Here is a 24265-nt window from a genome sequence, read left to right on the forward strand (position 1 = left end):
CATTTTACTACTTCAATATTAATACCTAATGATTGAACCTTCCTAACTAACCTTCCGTGCAGAACCTTGTCAAAGGCCTTACTGAAGTCCATTTAGACAACATCCACTGCTTTACCCTCATCAACTTTCCTAGTAACCTCTTCAAAAAATTCAATAAGATTTGTCAAACATGACTTTCCATGCACAAATCCATGTTGACTGTTGCTAATCAGACCCTGTCTATCCAGATAATTATATATACTATCTCTAAGAAGACTTTCCATTAATTTATCCACCACTGATGTCAGATTGACAGGACTATAATTGCTAGGTTTACTCCTAGAACCCTTTTTAAACAATGGAACCACATGAGCAATGAGTTATTCTGACTGGAATACTGTGACAAGTGGTGTTCTGCAAGGATAGGTGCTGGGACTTCTGTAAATAATTTAGAAGAACCAGAGAGGCCTGAAAATCCACTGGTCAAAGTTGAATTGTGAAGAGCAACAGAGAGCACCACAATGTGCAGATTTCCAATCTGGTGAGACAGGGGAGGAGCAGGGTCAGGAAGCACCCCACAATACCCAGAGCCTCCACATGGTGCAAACTGTGCATCCCGACATCACATCTCAAACCATGCGGATCAGATGGCCCTAAGCCTGCCAGATAGCAGAGTGGCAAAGATTTGATGAGGACATAGATCTAGTGTTGGAAACGGTGGCCAAAGGTGGTGTGGAGAGGAGATTGCAGCTAATGACAACAGTGATCATAACTGTGGCAGCAGAAAGATCTGGTACCGAGGAAGAGAAGTGGGTCAAACAGCATCCGGAAAGAACTCAAGGCACTCAAGCAACAACATAAATTGGCAAACCATGAGGAAAGGGCACCACTGGAAGAACAGCTGAGGAAAAGGCTCATAACTCTGAGAAGAGGAGAGCAACATTGGAGGCACAGGAGAGAAAGAGCACAGAAAAGATCTGCATTTATCGGTAACCCATTTCAGTTCACCAAACAGCTGCTGGGTCAGAAGAGAAGCGGAAAGCTGTCCTGCACAAAGGAACAAATGGACCATCATCTTCGAAGCCCCTTCGGTAACCTGGACAGAGAAGTTGAACTGGGAGACTGTTATGCCCCCACGGAACCAACAGAGGCTTTCGACCTTCAAGAGCCTCTCTTCAAGGAGGTTCAGCAAGTAGTCGAGAGAGCCAGAGCTGGCTCAGCGCCTGGTCCGAGTGGCACCACCTACCATCTACAAATGCTGCCCTCCACTTCTCCAGTGGCTGTGGAGAATCCTCAAGGTCATCTGGAAGAGAGGCAAAGTGCCCAAGTAATGGAAGTATGCAAACGGAGTATGGATTCCAAAAGAAGAGAACCCTGAGAACATCAGCCAGTTTAGGATAATATCCTTGCTGAGTGTTGAAGGGAAAATCTTCTTCAGCGTGGTGGCAAAGCGCCTAACAGAGTGCTTCCTGAGGAATAATTACATCAATACCTCCATTCAGAAGGGTGGTGTTCCAAGGGTACCAGGCTGCTTGGAGCACACTGGAGTCATCACACAGCTCCTGAGAGAGGCCAGAGAGAATAAGGGTGACATAGTGGTTTTGTGGTTGGATTTGGCCAATGTCTATAGATCAATCCCCCACAAGGTTGTTGAAGACGCTCTGAAGAGGCACCATGTTCCTGAAAGAGTCAGAGGCCTCCTTATGGAATATTATGAGTTCTGCCTAACAGTCTCAACAGGGCCAATAACATCAGACTGATGCAGGCTGGAGATTGGTATCATCACAGGCTGCACCATCTCACTCATTCTTTTTGCCCTGGCAATGAACATGCTGGTAAGCTCTGCAGAGCCAGAGTGTCGAGGCCCAAAATCAAGATCTGGGATCCGCCAACCACCAATACGAGCCTTTGTGGATGATCTGACTATCACCACGGAGTCAGTGCCAGGAGCTAGGTGGATTCTTAAGGGGCTGGAAAGGTTGATGAGGTGGGCAAAGATGTCCTTTAAGCCTGCAAAATCAAGATCTGTAGTGCTGAAGAAGGGGAGGGTACAGGAGAAATTTTGTCTTCTACTGGGGACTTTCCAATTCCTACCATCACAGAGAACCCTGTTAAAAGTCTTGGGAAGATGTTTGATAAGGCAGCGATAAGAAACACCTGTGGAGAGCTTGAACAATGGTTGCAAGAGGTTGAGAGGACTGGCCTTCCAGGGCGGTTTAAGGCATGGATTTACCAGCACGGTATACTACCAAGAATTCTCTGGCCACTCCTTCTTTATGAGTTTCCAATTTCCACTGTTGCTGAATTAGAGAGGGTAGTCAGCCGGTTCCTGCGAAGATGGCTGTGTTTAACCAAGGAACATCAGCAGCATCGCTCTGTACGAGAATAACACTGCAAACTGAGGCTCCCCCTGCAATCCATCGAGGAGGAGTTCAAGGTTTTGTGAGCAAGAGAGGTGCTGCAGTTCTGGGAATCTTCAGATCCAAAGGTTGCTGGAGCAAGAGTGGAAGTGGAGAGTAGAGGCTACAGTGGAAGAAGCTAAGGTGCAACTGAGCCACAGTGCTGGTGGGGGCAGTCGCCAAGGGAAAAACTGGACTTGGAAGCCTTGAAGTCCCCCATTTTGACAAAGTACAAGGGAAAGAGCGATGAGAACTGGTCCAGAATGAAGTAAGGGCAGCTGTGGAGGAGAAGAGGACCAGCAGAGCAGTGGCAATGAAACAGCAAGTAGCCTGGACCAAATGGGAGCAGGTGATCGAGCGTGAGATCACGTGGAACGATCTCTGGAAGGTGGATCCACACCGCATCAAGTTCCTTATCCAGGCTGTTTATGGCGTCTTTCCTAGCCCATCAAACCTGCACTGCTAGGGGCTTGCAGAATGACCAGTTTGCCCCCTCTGTGAGAAGACCAGTACGCTAGAGCATATTCTGAGCTACTGCCCCAGAGCTCTTGTCAATAGCCGTTATCGAAGATGGCATGATCAGGTCCTCCGGACAATTACTGAGACAATCTGCAGCACCCTAACATCTGCCAGAAAACAAGTCTGGTCAAGAATACCATCTGCTTTGTCAAAGAGGGGGAAAGACCAACAGAACACCAGAAAGCAACCGAGTTGTTCTTCACTGCGCAGGATTGGAAGCTAAAAGCAGACCTGAGAAAACAGCTGCAGTTCCCTCCCCACATTACAGGGACTACTTTGCAGCCCAACATTGTGTTGTGGTCCAACTCATCAAAGCACGTTCTTATGCTTGAGCTTACCGTGCCGTGGGAAGAACGCATGGAGGAGGCCTACGAGCGGAAAAGAGCCAAGTATGAGGATCTGAAGAACAAATGCCAAAGAAGAGGCTGGAGAGCAAAGTGTTGGCCTGTGGAGGTCGGGTGTCATGGCTTTGTTGGTCAGTTACTCTGCAAAGTATACACTGCACTTGGAGAGAGAAGAAGGAGAACCATTTCTACCACCACAGATGCAGCAGAGAAAGTGTCAAGGTGGCTCTGGATAAAGAGGGCATATCAGTGGGTTGCTGCTAGGGCACAGGCTAGGCTCTGATCAACCCCGGTCAGGTAGCCTGGGTGAGGGTAAATGATGTTGAAAGACCCAAAACACCTGACGCCCCCAGGTAACATCACTGATGATGTGCCCTAGCTTAGCATCATGTAGATGTTTCTGTAAGAACTGGATCTAAACATAAATGGACTGATTTTTTAAGTTTAAAGTTCAAAGTAAAAATTATTATCAGAGTACATACTTGTCACTACATTCAAGCCTAAGTTTCTTTTCCTGCAGGCATACTTAGCAAACCTATAGAGCATTGACTGTAAACTGTAAACATCAGAAACTGTAAACAAACTGTGCAAATCCAGATATAAGTAAATAGCCATGAATAATGAGAATGAAATAACTATATAACAGAGTCCTTAAATAAGTGTAGCTATCATCTTTTGTTCAAGAGCCTGATGGTTGAGGAGTAGTAACTGTTCTTGAACCTGGTGGTGTGAGTCCTGAAGCACCTGTACCTTCTACTTGAAGGCAGCAGTGAGAAAAGGGCATTGCCTGGGTGGTGATGAAATTTTCAGATGACATGAAAAGTGACACATTTGTGGATAGTGAGGAAGGTTGTCAAGGGATTCAGCAGATTGTAGACCAGTTGGAAATGTGGGCAGAGAAATGGCAGACAGAGTTTAATCCAGAGAAGTGTGAGGTGCTGCATTTTGAGAGGTCAAATTTGAAATGAAAATATGTGGTAAATCGATAGAGTTTTTGGAGTTTGATGTACAAAGGGATCTTGTGCTATAAGTGCATAGAACTCTGAAAAAGACAAAACAAGTAGATAGGTGGTAAAGGGGGCATATTTGACTTCATCAGTCAGGGTGATGAGTATAAAAGTAAAACATGTTACAGCTATATAAAAGTTTGGTCTGGCTACAGACAGGATAGTCAGAGCCTTTTTTCCACAATGAGAAATCCCAGAGGACTAGGTTTAAAGTGAGAGGGGAAAATTTAAAGATTTATGGGCAAGTTTTTTTTTTACATTGAGAGTGGTAGGTACCTGGAATGCCTTGCTTGGAGAGATGGTAAAAGCATTACAATAGCAACATTTAAGAGACATTTAGGCAGAGATATAAACAGGCAAGGAATTGAGGCATGCAGGCAGATATATAGTTTAAATTGGTGTTATGATTGGCACAGACTTCATAGGCAGAAGGGCCTATTCCTGTGCTGTACGATTCCATGTCCTATGCTTGTCCTAAATATAGAGGACACTGGTGGTAGTAAGGCAATCCTCATCACATTTGAAAAGCACAGCTGATGGTGGGAAGGGGGAGGTGGGGGTGGGAATTGCATTCCTAGAAAATGGCCCATTTTGTGATTTTCCATATCATGAAGCTATGCCATCTCATCAAGAAACACACAGTGAAAAAGTTTACTTATTTACTTACTTTTCAGATAAATTACACATGAGCTAATTTTTTTCAATGTCTCAAATTTTAGGGTAACAATTTGCGGATTCTGTAGAGGCGAATCCCCGTAACCAGTACAGCTATATCAGAGAGAACCCATATTTGGATGTGCATGTGAAGAGCTGTAACCCAAAGGGCTTAAGATCAGGCACTGGAAGGTAGAATTGGGTTGGATAGTCTTTCTTAACTGGCAAGGATCCAATGCGTCCAATAGCCACCCATACCATAAGTTTTCAATGATTTCTTCAACTATTTGAAGTAACCCAAGCTATCAAAAAATTAGGGTGACCAGAGCATGTTCTTGGGAATTGTGAGATGAATTTTACTCAGCATCTAACTCCATATGACATCAGTATAAAGAATGATTGGGGCACCTACAAATATTGTTTTATGTTGCAGCACTGACCTCCCTCGCCTTGCAAGAGCACCAGGTTTGACAGAAACTGAAGTAAATTTGAAGCCCTATCTTTAAACCCAGAATCAAACTTCTCCTTTAAGGAGACCTGATATTCAGAACTCCCTTGTTAATAAAATGATTCATTAAAATAAATTAATTTGAGTTTGTTGAGCTTCACTTCCCCTAGTTTAATTTTCACACAATAGAAATCTCTGCAGCTTTATGTGAGATTGTTCAGTCTGAATAGATGATTTATATTTTCATTCTGTCTGGTGGCTTAAGATTCCTCATTTTCACATCCCCCTCCCACTCCCATTTTTTAAAAATTATTCTTCTTTAGCCCAGATCCAGATTCTTGTTGGGCTATTATTCCATAGGTGCTCTATCTCTCTCAATGCTCCTTTTTTCTTACAAGTGGTGAATTTTCATCTGTGAAATGCCTTTGAGTCTGAGACTATGAGAGGAAGCGCCAGAATTAGGCTATACATGATTTCCACAATTGGCTAATATTCCCGTGTCCTGAGGTCTATGGTCAACTTTATGTGGCCCTGGATGAGGACTTCTAAATCAATGTTCATTAATCCAGCATGCATTAAGTTTCATCTCTCTTATCTCCTTAGAAAAATACAACTTCGTATATATTTGTCTCCAATAATGGAATTGTTCTTTATTTGAAAGCAAGTTTAATTCAAACAGAAGGAGATGTTGAAGAGATAACGGGAATGATAGAGAGGATTGAGGGGATGTTGGAAGGTGAGTGAATGATAGAGGAAATGTTGGGTTAGGAAATTAGAAGATAAGGAATGTTATAGGATGGCAAAGGAAACTGAGTGGATGGAGGAAAGGAGGACAGAGAGATTGAGGAGACTACAGAAGATGGAGGAAGTACGGAAGACTAAAAGGAAAGCAGTGGTTATTATGATAGAGAAGAGAGAGGAAATGAAGAAAATGTTTCAAATGAGAGAAAGAATGAAACCTGGATGAAATGGTTGAAGTAGAAGAGGTCAAGGAAAGGTAAAAGGGAGGTGTATATGTTAAGCTCCTGTTTCATATATTGAAAGTTTATCTCCCACAACCATTTGAAGCTGCAAATTATTACTAATCATGAAAGTATCTTTCTTAATATAAGTTTCTCTGCAAATCTCGTTCACTGTAAAATGGTAAAACTAGTTCAAAACCATTGGGCTATTCCTATTTGTCTTTATAAAATTAAATCAGAAAGCTTTCTATCTCCAATCCTAACCTTTAGTAGTCATTTCAGGACTCTCTTCATAAAATCTTGTGCAGAGTGGGAGTGAGCTTCTATTATTTCTGTTGCTAGCACTGTCTTGTATTTTTATTTTCTTTTAACCAATAGCTGCTAGCTGAGCTGGCAGGAGACTGCAGAATCCAATTGCCGTGCTGCTTAACTGAATTAGAAGCTTATTGGTTCAGGGAATCATGGTCAGCCTAACTCAGCTGCCTCGCCAAGGTGAGCAGTAGGACAGAGCGCACAGTTCCTGCCCAGTGTGACAAGAGGCTTCAGGGAGCTTGGAGCAGCAAAAGGTTCCTGGTCATCCTTCTATTTCAGATCAAAATCAGTTTCTCACTCATTGAAGATAGGTGATTTGTGACTTTTCAATAAATTAAACATAAACACTAATATGACATTTTCCATAAGCACAAATGAAATCTGCCACACTCTGAACAAAATACAATGGTATCGCAAGTAGTGCTGATACTTTACAGCTTCACATTTCCATGTTGACCTTGTGTGCGGTCTGTGTGTTTTTTGCATATTCGTTCCCAGGTGCTCTGGCTTCCTCCAACATCCCAAAGATGTGTTCTTGATAGATTAATAGATTAATTGTTGACTGTCAGATTACTGGGAGAGTAGTGGATAGTAGGAAAGTTGGGCTGGAGTTAATGGGTATGTGAGAGAGAGTGTGGTACAGTGAAATAAGTAGAAGGACGCAACTGCTTTGAGAGCTAGCATAGACTCGATGGACCAAATAGCCTTTCTTTCTTTCTTATCAGGTAGTACTAAGTTGCATCAGTTCCAAGAACACTCTACCTCATGACAGAGGAGACTTCTTCCATCATGATGGTCTTAAACCCTCTATCTCTATCAGCGAGGTCTTAAAGTGCCCATCCTTTATCAGGAAGGTTTTAAAGCCCTCCACTTATTTCTGCAGCAACAGCTACCCTGCACTAACCTGTCAACTACCTGACAAAACTTGTTCTTTCTTTGAACAACATTTCTTTTGATTCTTCTCACTTCCTATGAATTAAAGGGCAGTCACATGGAACCCAGCTCTGTTTGTCTTTTTGTCAGCTATTTGAAATAATTGTTGTACCAAATCTACTTTGGTTCCACTCCAGAACTCTTGGTTCATTGTACTAACTACTGCGCTGGTGCTGCATCCTGTATTCATGTTGAACTTGTCAACTTTATCACCTTCTGTACCAGCTTCCACCCCACCCACAAATTCATAGATCATTTTGGCTACTTTTCGCCATTTTCTGGAACTCTCTGTCTCCATCAGGAGACAAACTATCCACTAACATTTACTATATACCCACAGCTACCTGGACTATAGCACTGCTTGCTGTCTCTTCAACGGATGCCATCCCTTTCTCTCTGTTTCCATCTCCACTGTATCTGCTCTCAAGGTGAGGTCTTCCATTCCAGGACATCCAAAATGTCCTCCCTTTACAGGAAACAGGCTTCCCTTCTACTGTGGTTGATGAAGCCCTCTTTCGCATTTCCTCCATTTCCCATACTTTTGCTCACATCTATCACCTCCACCCAGAACACTGTTAGTCCTCTTCTTTCACCCTACCAGCCCCCACCTCCAGCGCATCATCCTTCATAATTTCTGCCTGCTGCAGAAGTTTCTCACCACTAATTACACCTTCTCCTCCTCACCCCTCTCCTTGTCCACACAACCTTTTCAGCCACCCCTATGTTATCCTGGCACTTTCCCTTGCAACCACAGGAGGTGCAGCACTTGTTCCTACACCTTCTCCGTCACCGCCACTGTGGGATGTAAACAGCCTTTCGAGGTGATGCACAGATTTAGTGCACCTAAATTCATCTACTTCGTTCAGTGCTCCTAATGTTGCCTCCTTTATGTTGGCAAGACCAAGTGCAGACTAGGCAACCAGTTTGCAGAGCACCTACACCCTATCTGCAATTGTCATACCAAGCTCCCAATTGCCTGCTATTTAACTCTCCTTTCCTTCACCATATGCCTTCATCCATCTTCAGCCTTCTTCAATGCTAGGGTGATGCCAAATACAGACACAAGAACAATATCTCTTATGCTGCCTGGGTGGTCTATTGTCCAATGATATGAACATTGAATTTGCCATTTCAGGTAAATCTTACCCCCTGTGTTCCCTCTCTCTCTTGCTCAACCCCCCCCCCCCACCTTGCCCTCCAATCCACCCCTAGACCAACCATTTTTGTTCCCTTTCCTATTCCCCCTTCAGCTCTCCTTTTTCCATTTTCATCACCCTCCCTAGTCTAGTTCCATCCACCTATTGCCCACACCTTCCACTACTCCATCTGGTTCCTTTTATCATTTTCCTTACTTATTAGTTCCCAAGTCTTTGTACCTTGCAGCCCCTTGCTTCACCATCACCCTCTCTTTCCCCCACCTGGCTCCGTTTGCCGATTCTCCCTTGCCCTTCCTCGGAGTAGCTATCACCTACCAGACCCTGTCTCACCATATCATCTGTTCTCTTCATACTGAGAATCTTCCCACTCCACTCTCAATTCTGATGAAGAGTCTCATTCTGAAACATCAACAATTCCTTTCCCTTCCTAGAAACTGCTCGACCAGAGTTCCTCCAGTAAGTTGTTTTTTTTTTTGCTCCAGATTCCATCATTTGCAGTCTCTTGTGCCTCAGATTCTCATATTGACATAAAGCTCAGCACAGACAATTGGCAGAAAATGTCATTTGGAAAGAACCTCACCACCACATAATCATTGCCAGCCTCTGTACAATGCTGCTTGTTTATCAACTGGGGGCCACTTCATGATGGGAGCTTCAAATTAACTACCAGCTAATGCATGGACTACTTGAAAATTAAAATGAGGCATTCTGTGCAGGACTCATGAAATCAGAGTAAGCTTGATTGGAGTCAGGTATAGATATTCACAGATACTGTATGGATATACTGTATTCCCATTCCCTGTATTATCTCTGCCTTTTTCTGTTTTTTCTCCTGGTTTTCTCTCCTTATTCCATTGACCCCTTTTTGCTTCCACCTCCAAATTTCAACTGTTTTCTATTTTCTTCTTTTCTGTCTCCTGAAACCCCTTTTTCCTCCATCTTCTCTAACCTCCCTCTCATCTTGTTTTCCAACTAATTATTTATCCCTTTGCCATTTTATATTTCTTATACTTAATACTAACATTTCTGGGTTTTTTTTCTTTTCCACCATTTCATCTTTAAAAGAACCCCACCCAACACTGACACTCTTTTCACCGTAGAAATGTGAACCCTGTCCAGGTTATTGATGTTCCCCTCATCTTTGCCTTCCTCAACAAACGCTAGGAAGAACCCTGTGTTTCTTGGCGTGAATATAGCTGTTCATGCAGTGTTGCCTTTACCTGCAGTCAATGCCCCTTTAATTCCTGTCCCTTTAACTCGGTCTCTCTGTAATACTACTGAAAAGAAAACTGCAGCTTTATCTGTGAAGAAGCAGCAGGCGTTTATCACAGCAAAACAACGACATCAATGGCTATGGGTCAGTAAAACTGGGACAAGGATATACTTTGCAATTACTGGCCCCAGTGTTTCCAGCACAACCCAAATTGAAATATTGATTTATCTATTTGCTTTGCAAATGGAAAATACAAGTTTATTCCCATCTGAGGTTTTCTATTCACGCAATCCTGTACTTTAGCCCTAAAATGCTTTGAAAGAAATATAAACTATAAGAACAATACCTAGCATCAACACTACTGAAGCAGAATATAAATTATGGATCTTTTCAAGATTGTTTCTGAAGGTTTATATGGTCTTATCAGTAGTCAGAGCATAAGACAGTCGTATAATAAGCTGGTTTCATTGGCTGCCAATTACATTACTGAGTGATCAGAATAACATGACTGATATTTGACATGGCCAGTCAATGATTCACAACTTACGTTGTTATCCTGGCCAAATTTGTGCCTTTTTAGCCACCTCTCACTTGTGCATTCGGTCATCTCAGTGGTTTTGGACATTTTAATCTCTGCACAAAACAAGGCTTCCAGGGCACCGCAGTTTTGGTCAGAGACCTTTCATTCTAAGACTCCTCCACGTTGGTTACACCTTTTTGGGCTGATTATGTAACCCATTCTAAGTAATTGGTAGGACCAATCTCCTTCACCCCAACCCACTCCCCCCAGTTAGTGTGAGACAGTAAGACCCAATACAACACACACGAAATGCCGGGGCAACTCAGAGGGCCTGGCAGAATCTATGGAAATCAACAAACAGTCAACGTTTTGAGCTGAGGCCCTTCTTCAGGACTGAGAAGAAAAGGAATGCCTCCTGATCAGTATGATGCAACCATCTTAGTTGGTTTGACACTGTTATCCAAATTGGTGATGCCAAGTCCCTCCAGTCATTGTGACCCAACCTCTCAGACAGTGTGATCCAACATTTCCCCATCCTCACACACCGAGAGTGTGTGTTGCAATCCCCATGTGAAGTATTTAATCAGCATCGACCCAGCCACCCCCTATTGTTGCAACTCTGGTGACATGACCCAGTCCTCCATTTGGTGTGCCTCACTTCACTCTAGTGTAGCTCTGGTGTCTAAGCCTATATGCATTGTTAATGCTGAGTGTTGACTGGAGCAGCTTTCATTTTCCTAACCACACCAGGGGTACATTACAGCCTTCCCCAGTTCTCCTCAATAACAATAAGTGCTTGTTACAACACCTTGGTATTTACAGTTTGGTACAAGTATTTAACTTAATTTTTTTATTCAGTGATTCCGAGTAGGCCCTTTGAGCCATGTCACCCCCAGCAACCCTCAACAAACCCGACTAACCCTAACTTAATCACGGGACAATTTACAATGACCCAGTACACCTTTGGACTGTGGAGGAAACCAGAGGACCTGGAGAAAATCTATGCATTTCAAAGGGAGGATGTAAAGAGACTCCTTACAGAACAGCACTGGAACTGAACTCCAAACTCCGGAGTGGCCCATGCTGTAACAGTGTCACGCTAACAGCAATGCGACCGTGGTGTCCAGGTAACCTGATCAACGTTCCTCCCAAATCCATCAGACTGAAATGCTGTCAACTAACAATTATGACTCCACTTCATAGCATTTCAATATGTGAAATTTTGTGGGATATTTTGAGGATTTAATTAAAAACTGAGCAGAATCTTAGAATGGTGAAGCGCAAAAAGTGTCTACTGTTGCTTTGGAAAGACCATCTAATTAGTGCAGTATATCTGCTTCTTACCTACAGCCTGTACATCTATATGTCCTTCATTTCAATGCAGAGATTCAGAAATGGAATGTCTAAACCTGTATTTTTGCCCATAGATGCCCAGGGGTGGGATCTACCATTTTTAAGTTTGTTTAAGTTCTAGGAATTCTATGTATATAGAATTGAACTGACTCACCCTGGAAAGATATGTTTTTTTTTACTGTGGGCAAAATAATGATTGTGGCTTTGTATCATATTAGAGTACTGATGATGAGGTTGTCTCAATCAGGGTCACTGTAATTTTGAAAGACTGTTAATAAGGTAGACAGCTGTACCTAGGGAGTCTTATGTTAACAAGATGAGAAGTTGAGATGCAAATACCAGTGGTTCAATTAGTCACTGGATGTTTAACTCTTGCATTAAGGGCTATGGCTTTGGTTGGTGTCAGATAATATACCCTTTTGTTACATAGGATTCATTCTCTGAACCAAACCATTTTCATCGTGCTACAGACATTACAGCGGGTTGCTATTCAGTTCAGTGAGCTTGGGTTGTTGGAGATCTGTCCAGCTTCCAACCAAACCACATTTTCCTCTTAATTTTGTATAGTTCTTTTCAAGTACTTTATGTGCTTAGTGCCCTTTGAAAGTTATTATGGAATCTAATTCCGCTGGCCAATATGACAGAGTTACACCATCTATTTTTGACCCAGCCCCCTCAGGTCATTATGTCAATCTCTTCATCAGAATCAGTCCCTTCACTGTGATGCAGATCGAGCTTTGAAACACCAACTTGTTATTGAGGAAAGGTGGAGAAGGATATGATGTATAAGCCCCTGGTGTGTTAGATCTTGATCCTAGGTACTCTCAACATGAAAAATATATTCCCTATCTTCCATTTAGTTCTTTGCCCAATTATTTTAAATCCATAACCCCTAGTTATCAACCCTTGCCAGAAAAAACATTTTCTCCTGCTTATATTGTCAAAACCGTTAATGATTTTAAATAAGTCTGTTAACTCAGCCTTAACCTTCCCTGCTTTCAGGAGAAAATTTGTAGCTTCTCCGATCTCCTCACCTAAGTGAACTCCCACATCCTTGGCTGTCATCCAGGTAAACCAGTTCTGTAGCCTCTCCAGGCTCCAAGAATATCCGTCTTTAATTGTGGTACCTAAAACTGAACACTACTGCATCTGAAGCCCAAGCAAAGAGACGTATAGATGAGACATAACTTGTCTACTTTTATACTCTTAGCCCTGGTAACACTTACATTTTCTTCATCACGTCACCAAGAATATGAATCCTTGACTCCGTCTGTTCTTACACCTCCCCCAAGATCAAATTATTATCATTACATTATGCATTCTTGTTTAGATTTCATATATTGGGTTTTAAATTGGAAGAGCCATGTGTCTACGCATTTCACCATTCTGTTTATTGCTTTAACATATGCTGAGAATCTATTCTGAACCCAGCATGTCAATGCAGCTATAAAGAAGGCATGACACTTGTTATATATTTCATTAGGAGTTTGAGAAGATTTGGTATGTCACCAAAGACACTCCCAAATTTCTGCAGGAGTACCATGGAGAGCATTCCAACTGGCTGCATCACCATCTGGTGTTGGGGAGTGGGGGTCTACAATACAGGATCGAAATAAATTGCAGAAAATTGTAAACTCCATCATGGGAAACTAGTCTGCATAGTATCCAGGACACCTTCAAGGAGCAATGCCTCAAAAAGGCTGCATCCATCCATCATCAAGGACCTCCATTACCCAAGTTATACCTTGTTCTCATTGCTGTCATCAGGGAGAAGGTACTGAAGCCTGAAAGCACATACTCAGCGATTCAGTAACAGCTTCTTCCCCTCTGCCATCTGATTCCCGAATGGACATTGAACCTGTGAACAATACCACATCACTTTTTTATTTCTATTTTTGCATTACTTACTTAATTTAACTCTTTAATATGTATATACTTACTGTAATTCACTTTTTTTCCTGTTATTATGTATTGCATTGTACTGTTGCTGCAAAGATAACAAATTTCACAGGATATTCCGGTGATATTAAACCTGATTCTATTCTGTTTACCATTTATCTATGTGTTTCTTCATTGGAACATACTGTATTAAATAATTGACGAAATTCTAAGTTATGTCACCAAAACCTGAGCACCTGGTCTAGGCCTGTCTTTAGTGAGGTATTTGAGTGTGTGTTGCACTGTTTCAGATTAGACATTAAACTGAGGGGTAAACCTCAGGGTAGCATTAAAAATCTTCTGACACGATTTCAAATTTCTCCCTGGCCTCCAACTTATACAGTTCTTTCAATCAATATAACTAAAACACCTTATCTGGTCATTATTAAATTGGTATTTTTGATGAATGTTACTATGTAAAAATTGGCTGCTAGGTTCCTTCCACTTCAGAAGACTTTTAATGGCTATAAAGAGCATTGGGATGTCCTTTGATGGTTAAGGGTGCGAAAGAAACACAAGCCTAATGGCTAGCAAGTGGGCTAGTTTGAAAACACCTACCTAGGGATAGATAATTAATGCCAGCCTTACTAGCATCATCTACAAAGCAAAATAATTGTAAAGTCTGCGCATTTAGACTTTGAGGTGAGTGACTGGAGGTACCTTATATGGAGAGAGATTTTCTTATTTTCATCAAAGCAAATAAGTGAAACAAAATCTAAAGGTTTTACTGACTGCTGGCAACAGATCACCACTGTTTCACGTCCAGTTGCTCAGTCAACAGGCTGAACTGCCTGAAAGGTCTTTAAAACTGTTCAAAGGGGAACCCTCACACTATTGATAATAAGATCTAGCCTACACCACATTATGAAACTTGGAGCACAGATTGGCATTCGCTCATAGTTAACATTAAGCTGGATTTCATAAGCAGACAACACTGATCTGAGCAGCACCAAGCGCGTCACAATTCAATTCAATAACTGGCTCTGTTGAGCGGTTGGTTTTGTTAGCCTCCAGAGTCTGATTAATCCCTGTGCAGTTGGTCAATCAGGAGCCTACCAATATTGCCCTCTACAGGCATGTTAGGGAACTATTTATGTCAGTTGCTGTAAGATTTTTTTGAGTTTTGCCCTCAGAACTTCCACTCCTGAACACTAGTTAATGCTGTGGTATCAATTTACCAGGACCAGCATCTCTTTCCTCAGTGATCATTCTCCAAATACCCTTTAGCTGTGGGTGGTCATACAAATGCATAAACTATCACAACTTTGCTTTATCACACATACTTTTCAAGGAGTAGTGAACTTGTCTTTTGGTCATTTTCACCTTGGTACACAGCAGGGTTTCTGAGCACATCCTTCTAGGATCAGTAAGATTCACAGGTCAGGTATTCTCAGCCTCCAACTACACTCCCTATGCACTCACAACAGCTCTAATGCCATCTGCAAGTTTTCAGATGACTCTACTGTAGTGGGCCAAATTGCAAATCACATCTGAGTACGGGAAGGAGATAGTGAGCCTAGAGACAAGACGGCATGACAACAATCTTTCCCACAATGTCAGCAAAACAAAAGAGCTGGTCATAGTCTTCAGGGAGGATGCAGTACACATGCTTTTGTCTGCATCAACACAGCTGAGGGTTAAAAGCTTTAAGTTCCTGGGAGGGAACATCACCAGTAGCCTGTCCTGATCCTACCACATCGACACTGCAGCCAAGAAAATGCACCAGGGCCTCTACTTCCTCAGGACAGTAAAGAATTTTGCCATGTCCCCTTTGTCCCTCACCGATTTTTATTGATGCATGATACGAAGGATCCTACCCTGATGTATCATGGCTTTATTTGACAACTGGCCTGCTGAAGAGTACAAGAAACTGCAGAGAGTCGTGAACACAGCCCAGCACATCACAGAAATGAGCCTGCCCTCCATGGACTCTGTCTACACGTAGTGCAGGCAGTATAACTAAAGATGCCACCCACTCCAGACTTTCTCTCCACAACCCACTCCCATTAGGCTGAAGATACAAAAAGCTTGAAAGTATGTACCACCAGGCTCAAGGACAATGTCTGTCCTGCTGTTATAACACTATTGAATGGTTCCCAAGTATGATAAGCTGGACTCTTGATCTCATAATCTGCCTTGATATGGACTCTCACCTGCTCTGCAGTTTCTCTGTCACAGTAGCACTTTATTCTGCATCCTATCATTGCTTTCCATTGAACTACCTCTATGCATTTCATCACTGTTGTAATGAAATGTTTGAATTGCATATAAAACATTTTTCATTGTACATGGGATGATATTAAACCAATTTACCAATCTGACAAGGTATTATTAAGTGTTTGCAATATTTATCCTACTCAAGCCTGATGAGATGACAGTATGTGTTGAGTTTGGTCGGACTAGGTTGAGGTTGCCCGAGCTGAGATGCTTTGGTTCTGAAATGCACTCACTGCAGTTTAGGCGAATGAGCATGCAGCGGGATTTTCTGGACAAAAGCATTTATGGTGATGGTCAGGTCCAGTTATGTACAGAAAAAGATTGTAGATCTTCAGAGTTAAGGCAGTTTTATATTGTCATAGTTGGCCCTGGTTTCAAGTTGTGTTTTCGTACCCAAGCCGATCAGTTCTTTACAAGGTGAACAGGGTGGAGGAAATGTTTATGAGAGGTGACTGAATCTGTAGACGGTTCAGACATGAAGAACCTTTTCACTCTGATTGGCCGTCAGAAAGCAGGGCACAGTGAGGATGGTTGTATTGGTGGGCCGGATGTTTGGATGCAGCAGCTCATTTGATATCATGTGGTACTGAATTACTTTCAACCACATCTGACAACTCAAACAAGGCAATAATTAGCAAAGACTAAAAATTAAACCCATGACATAGTGTTGAGGGGATGCAAAAAGAAGGCACGAAGTACAATAGTTTTTAACCAAATTTAAGTGCCTCAAAATATAAAGAAATAACTCAGAAATCATGGACATACTTTTAACTCACCCTACAAATGTAAGAAATTTCATCATTACAAGCAGCCCACAGCTGCTTCAGATTAATGATTTAAAAAGCACCACATATTGTTCATTTATTTTCCTGATCACAATTACACACCAATCTAGGATTTGTACTTGGAGCATAATTCGATTTGCTGCCTACATATCAACAATTCAATTCAGATGTCATTTTGTAGTTTATTTCTTGCAGCCTACATGTTTGAAAATAAAACATAAACACTCCCTTCTTCCATCGAGTAATGTTATAGCCTGGTGAATGGGATTATAGCCTCTGACTCTACAGCATGTGGGTTTAGTCCTCCCTTCAGAGAATGTAATCAAGGCTGACATCCCCATTCCAGTTGTGAGAGAATTTGCACCATTAGAGCTTGATCTCATGGATAGAACATTAAACTGATACCCCACTGTCTCTCAGGATGAAAATAAAAGTCTTCCTGGCACTGTTGGAAAAGCAGGGGAGTTATCCTGTCATCCTGATGAATATTTTCCACTTAACCTATATCACAGAAAAAAGATGACCTGTTATTGTTGTCTATAGAAGCTTGTATGCACATATTGGCTGCACATTTCTTATATTAGAATAGTCAATATATTTCAAAAGTACTTATTGGCTGTTCAGCTCTTCTCGAAGTCATGAGGTCAAGTCTTCATTCCTCTTAATGCCTGAAAAGCCTGCTAGTTGGAAAACACCAAATCTGAGGAGCATAATAAGCACTTCAACCAATGTCACTAAAGAGCAGATTTTTTAATCTTATTGTTGTTTGTGTGAAGAAATTGTAGAAATTGGCCTTTGTATTACCTGCTTGCCACGAGTCACCACATGACATTATATCTTCATTGTCTGTAAAGTAATTTGGAACAGCCTGGAATCAAGATAAGTGCCAGAAAAATTGAAATTCCTTCCTCTTGTTGGCCCTTTACTTTCAGCAGCCAAATGAAAGGCGTCCCATTAATCTTGAACGGTCTTGAACTGACGTCCCAGAGAGTGAAGGCCAGCATCCACCCAACTTGAAATAAAACTTGAAGACAAACAGGACTAAACATGATTGGCTTCCTGGCCTAGAGGAATAATTATTATAATTAGTACCCTGATTATTAATTACAGTAATTACTGCCCAGTAGTAAGAAATGTAGTAAAAGCACAGTGATAATAAATAATAATCATGGTGAAATCAAAATGATGTAGGACAAATACCCAAGTACACAGTAGCAAGTGAATAATAGTGCAAACCGGAATACAGGGATTTTTTTTTTTAAATTGCACACCCTATAAGTTATTTAAAAGGCCTTGTTGGAGATATGAGACATATAGCTTTGTGTATTGGGATTTGAGAGAGAGGAAGACGAAGCGGAATAAGACGAAGAAAATAGTCTGATAGGATTGATGGGGAAGAGAAAGGAGCCTTTTGGTATCTGAGAGATGAAAAAGAGAGATTGTGGGATATGAGATGAGGGTGGAGATCTTGTGGAATTAGGTATGAGAGGATGACCTTGTGGTGGAATATGAGAGACCGAGAGAAAAAAATCTTGTGGTGGGAGACACCTTGTGGTAAGATAAATAAAGTGAGTAAGATGTCAAAGGAGATTGTGGTGCAATGTAAAGGAGAGTGAGATCTTGTAAAATCTGAAGGGAAAAGAGACATTGAGGGATATTAAAAGAAACTTTATAATAGTCTATGAGGAAAACCTTGTGGTGAACGAAAACAAGGTGGGTGTGTGTGAGAGAGAGAGAGAGAGAGAGAAAACAAGTATTACTTGAGCCAACATCTACAGGGAGTTGTAATATAGTTTCTGTGGTCAGGCAATGATTTTTTTTTGAAAATTGTGCTGGTATAGTTCAACAATAAAAACCCAATTTAACTTTTAACTCAGGGTCTGATAATTAATTGTAATTTATTGGCCCTTTTAACGAGTCCTGTATCAGTAGTTAACATCCCTGAGAAAGCACTCACTTGGATTACAAAGAGGAAAACAGCGAATGGGTTCTGATAAATGAGACCAGGACAGAGTGGACAATTTACTCACTCATTGAGTGTGAAAGTCACTTTGTCTCAACGATCTTGCATTTAATAGGTGGCTCAATCTTGAAATCATCAGTCTTTCATGCCAGCTATTCATTGCTGACTGCAGTAGGAATTTTCATTTCTGGCTCAATGAGAAGGAATTTTTGCCTCTAAATCAGTGGGATTATTCCAGATACTTGAGTTCAAAAACTTAGACCAACACCTGTTGCTGCAGTATTGGGGGAGTGCAGGATTCTTGAATGAATGGTTCAGTCCAGTAAAATAGGATGAAGTTACATTGCTAAAAGCCTTAAAGTGGGAGGAAGGGGGAGAGTGACCACTGAAGTATCGTTACAGAAAGTGATTGTTTGTTGAAAACAAAAACTATAATAGCTAGAATGTGGAGCTTGGATTACTAGAGGGAAATAGCCTGTATCAATTTAAGAAGATAAATGAACACTTGGAGAAAAAGAAGGTTTTGTTTTATTTATTCATTAGACATAGACATTACTCACAAGATTACTCATTGGCCATCTGTAATTGTTCTTTAGAAGCAGATGTTGAGCTGCTTTTGAATGCAGGATGTGTATAACTAGGAGGAGAGTTTGCAACAATGATGTCCACAAACATCTAGTGCCCTTGTTCTTTCTTCTAGATCAGGGGTTCCCAATCTGGGGTCCACAGACCTCTCAGTTAATGGCAGGGGTCCATGACACAAAAAAGGGTGGGAACCCCTATTCTAGATGGTGGAGGAAACATTGTCTAGTGGCTTATGAGTGTTCCCCTTACTGGTAATAAATGGGGGACAAAAGAAACTCAAGTACAATATATACAGAGCCACATACTGGTTCAGCTAAATGGCCTATTTTTGAGCTGTTGTGCTATTTAAACAGAAAACAGAGCCAGAAATTCTGATGAATCTCTGAATTAGGTACTACAATATTAACTAGAGCTGGTTCTTCATTCCTGCAATAAGGAGAATTCCTTGGGCCTGTTTTTACGTTAAATGGCATTTATCTGGGATGGAGCCAGAATCACACAGTTAGAAATGCTTAATGTTATGTATTGTTGCTCCAAAACTAATCAAAAGAAAAACATGGTAGGCTGGGATAAAACGTGTACTTTGTTCTCAGCGAGGCACACACTTAAAACACGCTGACACAATGATATATGCTATTCACATACTTTTACATATAACCCAACATGAATTATGTAAACAACAAAGTTTGCTTAATCAAACAATGTATTTACAATATTACTGAAATATTAAGTACACAACACTCCTCCCTACTTAGATATAAACTTTAACTCAATATAAAATGCATCTCAACTCAAATATGTAACGTATTGCTCTCTACTCTTCATATATACATATATATAGTATGTTATATAATACATCCATTATGTAGACATCCACAGCATAGTAAATTTTCAATTTGCCTGAAGATTTAATCGCTGTGGAAGATTTCTTACTCTTGTAGGATAATGTCTTTCCTGACAATGTGGGTCATTGGGGGCTTGGCAGGTGAGACTTGTGGTTCTGGGGCCTTCTGCTTGGTCATTGTGGGAGTTGACACAGGATGTGGTTCTAACGGCTCTGGAAATCTTTCATCTGGATGTGTTGGCATCCCAAACAGTGCACAACAAGCAGCTCGATCTGCTGATCTCTCATGGGCCACCAGACAAAGCTTGGAGCCAATGCTTTTATTTTAACCATGCCTAGATGACCAGCATGTAGCTCCTCCAATGCTTTAGCTCCAGCTTGGATGGTACAACAACAGAGTTTTGCTGCACATTCCAGCCATTTTGGGTTGCCATGTCGACCTGAGACAGTGTGGAGTCTTTTCTGGTTTCCTTTGAATTATTTTTGCCGTAATAGGGAGACTTCCAATTTGTATTTGAGAGAATATATCAAGAGGAGTGGGTTTTTTTTGGAAAATTTTTCAGGTATTTCCTTTTGCAAGGGTAAACAGGAACCTGCATTTCCATGATTAGTTGTTCTCTTGAATTCAATCTCGTGTTTGCTCCCTCCAAGAAACAGAGCCATCTCTGCATTCACACTACTGCTGTTGCTATATTTGAGTTTCCTAAAGCCATCTTTGAACACTGCTATGGCAGCATCCAGTATCTTTCCAGTGCTTTCAGTTGACTCTGTTGTAGGGGATGTGGCATGCAAGTGGTGGATGGATCTCCAGTCAAGTTTTTGTCTCAGCCAATCAGGGCCCCACAATACTGGCTTCCTGTTTATTCCACATAAAAAGTCCCAATGTAGCTTGTTGGTTGTTGTATTTCACTGTTACAAATGTCATTCCCAATGGAGTTACCTTTTCTCCAGTATAAGTTCCGAGTTGGGTATCTGCAGGTTTCTGTTCAGTGTCTTTGAAATGCTGTTCGAACTCAGAATCAGGTTTATTATCACCAGCATGTGACATGAAATTTGTTAACTTAGCAGCAGCAGTTTGATGCAATACATAATCTAGCGGAGAGAAAAAAAAATAATATATAAAATAAAACATAATAATAAATAAACAAGTAAATCAATTACGTATGTTGAATAGATTTTAAAAATGTGCAAAAGCAAAAATACTGTATATTAAAAAAAAAAGTGAGGTAGTGTCCAAAGCTTCAATGTCCATTTAGGAATCAGATGACAGAGGGCAAGAAGCCATTCCTGAATCACTGAGTGTGTGCCTTCAGGCTTGTGTATCTCCTATCTGATGGTAACAGTGAGAAAAGGGCATGCCCTGGGTGCTGGACGTCTTCAATAATGGACGCTGCCTTTCTGAGACACCGCTCCTTAAAGATGTCCTGGGTACTTTGTAGGCTAGTGCCCAAGATGGAGCTGATGAGATTTACAACCTTCTGCAGCTTCTTTCCACCCTGTACAGTAGTCCCTCCATACCAGACAGTGATGCAGCCTATCAAAATGCTCTCCATGGTACAAGTTTTTGAGTGTATTTGTTGACATGCCAAATCTCTTCAAACTCCTAATAAAATATAGCTGCTGTTTTGCCTTCTTTATGACTACATCGATATGTTGGGACCAGGTTAGATCCTCAGAGATCTTGACACCGAGGAACTTGAAGCTGCTCACTCTCTCCACTTCTAATCCCTCTATGAGGATTGGTAGATGGTATTTGAGCAATGCCTAGCCACACAGTCATGTGTATACAGAGATTAGAGCAATGGGCTAAGCACACCCCCCTGAGGTGCGCCAGTGTTGATAGTCAGTGTGGAGGATATGTTATCACCAATCTGCACAGATTGTGGTCTTCCAGTTGAAGTCGAGGATCTAATTGCAGAGAGAGGTACAGAGGCTCAAGTTCTGCAACTTCTCAATCAGGATTGTGGGAATGATGGTACTAAAAGCTGAGCTGTAGTCGATGAACTCTTTTGTGGCTTGACTGAAACAGCCAAGACAGTGTCCAATTCTATTCTAATTAATTTTCTGTTCACTTCTAGTGTAAGCCCTATTGCTTGTCGCCTGTTATTTTTCACATTGTAAATCTCAGGGGTATCCAATCCTGTGTCATTCTCATCATTTTAAGATTTTTCATCAACAGCATGCAGATGAGCATTCCCTTTGAAACTGCAGCTTCACTTCTTACCTTTTTCTCTTCCCTGTGCAGTTCATTTACTTTTGTTTGCCCAACATGCTATTTGTATGTGTCCTACTTTGTCGCTTTTTCTGCAAATTTTGCCTATCAACCTGCATTGGTCTGGTGTAAGTGAGCCCAGCCCCTGCCGTAAGGTAACACAATTTGTTTGGCTAGGCAGGTTTCTGTTGCAATTTTGTTCACTCTCACTCTCATTGCTGACTGCGACTCAATTGTATCTCTTTTTGCTGTTTCCATTGATACAGCAATTTCAACTGCTCTTTTAAATGTGAGTTGTGCCTCAGTTAGGAGCCATTTTTGAATGCTTTCTTATAAGGTTTCACAAACTAAGCGATCTCTCAGTGCATCATTAAACTATATACCTTTCCACCTAAGTCACTCAGCAAAACAGGCACCTACTTTACATTGGCTATTTCATTTGCTTCAAAATACTGCTCAATTCACTCATTATATATATTCCAGTTATCTCTTGTGCAATCATGTGGCTCTATCTTTTGGATGCAGCCATCTCTGCTTTTTTATTTATGATTATTATCACCCAGTAGTCACTGTTTATGGACCTGCAAATTCTTCCATTTTCTGCCCTTTTTCCTCTTGCTAGGAAAGCATGCTGCACTTCTTTTTTGATTTGAATGACTCACTGTGCTTTTTTTAAACTCGAACATCCCACTGCACTTCAAAAGTTAGACAGTCATCTTGGGTTCATTTATAACTTCCCCATTTAAAACTGTTATGTTTTGTATCTCCAAAACTAATGGAAAGAAGCACACAGCAAGCTGGGATAGCGTGTGTACTTTGTTTTTCATTTTAGCAAGGCATGTACTTTTGACACGGTTGCATAATGACATAGGTACTTTTATGTACTCTTACATATAACCTGTAACAAATTAAGTGAACAACAAAAAAATGTTAACTTAGAATATTACTCAAATATTACTGAAATATTAAATACACAACATGAAGGAAATATCTATTCCTGAAAAATGACAGCATGTAAATAAGAGAAGGACTGAGGGCCCATAGGCTTGCTCCAGTATTTAATGTCCAGGAAGATCTTCTTTCATAAGTCCATTTAGATGCTCGTTCCCTATATTCTTTGATTTCCTTCTTGTCCAAAAATCAATTGATCTCAGATTTGAATACACATAATGACTGAGCACTCAAGCTCCTCTGAAGCAGTGAATTCTAAAGATTTACAACTCTCTGAAGAAACAAATCTACATACGAAAGTTAGAAACAGAAGGAAGAGTCAGCCAGTCATCCCTTCACATCTGCTCCACTGTTCAATAAGATCAGGACTGATCCAATCTTGGCTCAACACCACTTCCTCTTGCCCTTAATGCCACTTCCTTGACCTCTCTGCATAACTCTTGATTCCTTTGTCATTTAAGCATATGTCAACTTCACCTTGAATAAATTCAATAATCCAACCTTCATAGCTTGTGGGGTTGAAATATTCTAAGATTCATGATCTCTCAGACAGGAAATTCCTCCTCATCTCACTTAAATGGGTAACACCTTATTCTGAAACTGTGTTCCATTTTATCAACACTTACAGGTATTAAGCATGAGAAATTCTGCAGTTGCTGAAAATCTAAAACAACGCACACAAACTGCTGGAGAGACTCAGCAGGCCAGGCAGCATCTATGGAAATGAATAAACAGCCGACATTTCAGGCTGAGACCCTTCTTCAGTAGCTCTTGGCCTGAACTCTTGACTGTTTATTCATTTGCTGTCTGACCTGCTGAGTTCCTTTATGTGTGTGTTAACAGTTTTTTTTTAATGGGATTACTTTTAATACTTCTGAAATGATAAATATAGTTCGAAGACTTCCAAATATCAGACAGTTCTAAGTTTCAAGACTTTTTAAATTCTCGGACTGCTAAGTATTGGACAGTG

General features: G+C 41.1%; 1 protein-coding gene and 1 pseudogene across 4 annotated transcripts in view; both read left to right on the plus strand.

The window, feature by feature from the left end:
• Nucleotides 1-24265, plus strand: part of camta1a (calmodulin binding transcription activator 1a) — a 1215621-nt gene that overhangs the window by 968890 nt on the left and 222466 nt on the right. The window lies entirely within an intron of this gene.
• LOC132381891 (uncharacterized) lies at nucleotides 616-3524 on the plus strand (annotated as a pseudogene).

This window comes from Hypanus sabinus, chromosome 27 (genome assembly GCF_030144855.1).
Source record: "Hypanus sabinus isolate sHypSab1 chromosome 27, sHypSab1.hap1, whole genome shotgun sequence".
NCBI classification, from domain to species: Eukaryota; Metazoa; Chordata; class Chondrichthyes; order Myliobatiformes; family Dasyatidae; genus Hypanus; species Hypanus sabinus.